Here is a 4157-nt window from a genome sequence, read left to right as displayed (position 1 = left end):
TTGCTTGATCCATAACATTTTAAAACCGTCATGGAATGTCCCCGGGCCCCCAAAGCCCAACCCAAACCCATTTTCTATGACGAAAATTAACGTCATAAACAATATAATTTTCGTCACAAATTCAATTGCCATGTCACACAATGATGACATGGAGAATGACGTGGCTACTGACATGGCGATAACATGTAATTTTACGTGGCCGATGACATGACTGCTGACATGGGATGGCTGCCACATGAATGATGATATAGCAGCAAGCTAGTTGGTCAGTTTGCATTGGGCCCATTTGCATATAGTCAGCCCATTAAAATACAGCCTATTTTTCTAATTAATCAATTATCATTTTATTACAAATCAAGATATAAACCAGCTCATATATATAGATAAATTCTGATCCAACATCTCATCACATACATACAACATCAAAGTTATTTGATCCAGCAAGAAATAAGTTTAAGTCTAGTTAATCTAGCACAAAATCTGGCAATACTGCCAAAAAGTAGCTTCACGCGAAGCCATGTTTCAAGCACGAGCTCAAATTTTGCATCCTTCTCAGCTTTTAATTGCATACCTGCACATGATATAGCACACATGGTGAGTACAACTGATGCATTACTTTTCTCAACCAAGAACCAATCTTAATTAATAGAAAAGCATTTTGGATTCCACTTTCTAATGACCGTGAACATAATATTTGTTGATATAAAACTAGAAAAGATAACATTGTAATAGAAACTAGAGCAGATATTGTACTTGAAAAGATGGAGCTGCATACATAACAAGGCACTCCCCAAGTTATAGATTGAGATATAGTAATTACATGGGTTCTGTACATCGTACATGGAGCCATAGTTGAAAATAAATGTGATTTAAACTTGAAAAATTAATGTCAATACATAGCTAACTTTTGAGAATTACAGGGAATAAAAAAGATTGGCTGCTCAAAAGAAAGATGGTAGTTAATGCTTTCCAACAAACTTAGCAATCTGCAGAGATAACTAACAATCCATAGTAATAAAAACTACGGGGTAACTAGCAAAGGGAACAGTACTACTGCAGAACTGTGAACTGTGGGCTCTACTAATCCTTCACAAGTAGAGGCATGATCCAACATTCATGAATGTCAAGTGTTCTGTGCAAGTATTTTTTTCAGGAATAGAAAGGAGCAACAAATAGCAAAACATGCAGGTGAGGAGAAAGATTCATCAGCAATTACCTAACCTAAAGCCTAAAAGGCGTTGCTTCCCTTTGTCGAGCAGCAACAGACCCAGAACAGCACTTCCCTCCTCCAAAACAAAAACCTATCGTTAGCTACATGAAGCAAAATCTGATAATAAGAACGAGAAGAAAAGGGCACGGTGACCTACAATAGCTTTTGTATTGCAGGATCAGACCTCCTGCTAATCAATTGGGCATGGTTTGCTGGAGAAGTTAAAGCTGAAATAACAAATATGCTTTCATACCTTTGTTTTGGGGTACCAGGGTAGACCAAAGAAAACTAGCTTCATTACTGAATTTACATTAGCATCCTGGCATGGTATAAAAAATATGCACAGATAAATGGTAGACTTCAAAATATGAAGGAAACAATAGGCAACGGGAATTGAACTGACCAAGAGATCACTCTCAAATGCTATAACCAGTAAACAAACAATAATCAAATATATGCCATGAAAAAAATGTGATCGGTTTCAAGCATGCCATCAAGTCAATCTCACAAGAGCTACTTTTTTGTTAACTAGTACTTAATAATCAAATATCTGCAGAGAGCACAATGAATAAGTTAACTAGCACTTAATACTAGCAGATCCATCTCACGGGTATCCTTTCTACCAGCACTCAACAACTAGCCTTGGTGGTAGGACGTCTTTGGAGTGAGCACACACCAGCATCCTACAGGCACTTAAATGCAGGACGTCTATGTACCAAGGGAGTCAAAATACTTGTTATCTATTGCTTGGTCGGTCAAATCAGAAAGGAATGCATCAGAAATAACAAACAACAGTAAGAAATAATTGAGCATTGCAGCCAGCGGTGGGGGGAACTATTATTGTTCTGGAAACTGAGGCAATCGCCTCTCCTGTATGCGGAGATAGAGACAGCGCGTGTAGAAATCCTCGAGGCCCAAGCATATCGGCGCGTAATCTATATGCGACATCTCATCTACTAATCTGTAGACTACAGGCTAGGGTTAAGATTTAAGAAGGGGATTTACCTTTACTTTGGTTGGCAGCCAGTTAGATTGGGGGCGGCACGGCGGCAGGCACTGCAGGCTGCGCAGCCTTTGCCCCTCTGGGAGCGGTCCGGCGCTGGCGGCACTCCAGGCTGCGCCGTTGCGGCAGCTTGGCAGGCGCGGCGAGCGGGCGCCTGCGGGCCTGGATGCGGCGGATCCAGCAGGGAGCAGGCGGTGGGTGGTGGCGAGCCGTGAGAGGGAGGCAGCGTCCGGTTGCGGATCCAGCAGGGAGCAGCCACCATGCGCACATCACCACGCGGCGAGAAGGCAGGCAGCCGTGCAGTAGAGGCCGCACCCGGGGCGAGCTGCAGCCGCGCCGCCCGTGAGATGGCGGCGGCACCCTGGCCTCGCAGCCGCCGTGCCCCAGCCGGGAAGAGCGGGAACTGCCCTCCCGGGACGGCAGGCGACGGATCCGACAGGGAGGGCCCGGGATCCGAGCGTTCAGCGATGGATCTGCTGGCGGCGTGAGGAGGAGAGGGAGAGGGAGAAGCGTTGCAGCACGGAGGCGGACTGGCGGAGGGAGAAAGGTGGCAGTGGGTTCGGCTAGGGTTAGGGGCTGAGCCAGCAGATTATATAGCATGCGAACGCATCTAGAGCCATTGAATCGATTATGGATGGTGACAAATAATTGGGCCGTTTGGGCTGCAATGGGCTTTGTTTCATTCTTGTACATTTAATATTTTTATTTTTTTCTTTTTATTTTATTGCACAATTGTGAAGTAGCACATAGAAATGATTATCTTATATGCACCAACTAATTTTTTATAAGTATAATAATACATATAAAGGGTACAGTATAAGTTTCACTAATTTTCTAACTCATTTACTATTTTTAATATTTTAAATGAATTTCTGTGAATTTATTAAAAGTAATTACAATTTGATCTACATGTATCTCAATTAATAATTAAAAATTTTATAAAAAGTATTTTTATGTGTATCCATTCTATTATAGCTCATATCCCGAAAGTGGAACAAAATTTTAAATGTTTGTTAGGGATAATTTAAACATCTACCTACAACCTTATTATAAAATAATGATACTAATACCAAAAACTTCTCCAAAAATTCTAGAAATTTCTATTGAATCATTTCATGGATGTTTAAACATTAAATAAAAGTTTCATTGGATTTTGCAAAAATTAGGATATATCTTGTTTCACAAAATGGATGGATCTCTCACCTTGTTTCATATAAGTCAAGTCAAACTTGAGGATATTAGTACCTCATAACGATTTCAAACTCTATGCACCCTAAATCGGGTGAGGGCTGAACTAGATATGTTGAAATACTAATAAAGAATCACAAATTGGACATGACATGAATTATATTCAAAGTTTTGTAATTAATTGGAAATTGAATTTGAACTTTATGCATTTAAACATTGAATCAAAATTGAATTTGACGTGACATTGCACTTTATGCATTTTTATGGAAACTAAACATTATTAGGGGTGAAATAAAATTGTAATCACTATTTTTTGAGTTACACAAAAATTCAGACAAAATAGACAATTTTCAGTATTTTAGTAAATAAAAGAAAATGGTCAAACCCGCTTCATACATTACATGGGCCGAAATCATCCCACACCTGCACAACATCAGGCAGCAGGGGCAATAATCGCACGGCTCACTAAGGCCCAGATAGCCTTCTCTTTTCTTTATTCAAAGCATGTATTCAGACTATTAAATATATATCAAGGCAATGGAGAGCACAAAAAAGAGGCGGCGCAGTGGTAGCTGCGCTCTCTGTTGAGCGGAAGGTGGCCGGTTTGAATCCATGTCTGCGCTCTCTATTGCACATCCTATAAAATTAGGCAATGCCTAGTAGTGTAGTGGTGGGTAAAATATTTTCGTAGTGCAGGATCGTGGGTTCGACCCCTGCATGTGCAGCTCCGAAGGTGCTTTTTTTGTTTTTATTAAC

General features: G+C 40.7%; 1 long non-coding RNA gene across 3 annotated transcripts; it reads right to left on the bottom strand.

The window, feature by feature from the left end:
* Positions 1-357: 357 nt before the first annotated feature.
* Positions 358-2765, bottom strand: LOC120666204. 3 transcript variants are annotated; one of them, XR_005671627.1, is made up of 3 exons: positions 2216-2765; positions 1217-1529; positions 358-571 (listed from the first exon to the last, which is right to left on the bottom strand). It is a non-coding gene; the product is annotated as an uncharacterized LOC120666204 (long non-coding RNA). The 3 variants fall into 3 exon arrangements; XR_005671628.1 differs by having other exon boundaries at positions 1217-1437; XR_005671626.1 differs by having other exon boundaries at positions 1217-2765.
* Positions 2766-4157: the final 1392 nt, after the last annotated feature.

Source organism: Panicum virgatum, chromosome 3N (genome assembly GCF_016808335.1).
Source record: "Panicum virgatum strain AP13 chromosome 3N, P.virgatum_v5, whole genome shotgun sequence".
Classification (NCBI taxonomy): Eukaryota; Viridiplantae; Streptophyta; class Magnoliopsida; order Poales; family Poaceae; genus Panicum; species Panicum virgatum.
Note: the sequence above shows the minus strand (reverse complement) of the source record. Positions and strands in the feature narration are given on the sequence as shown.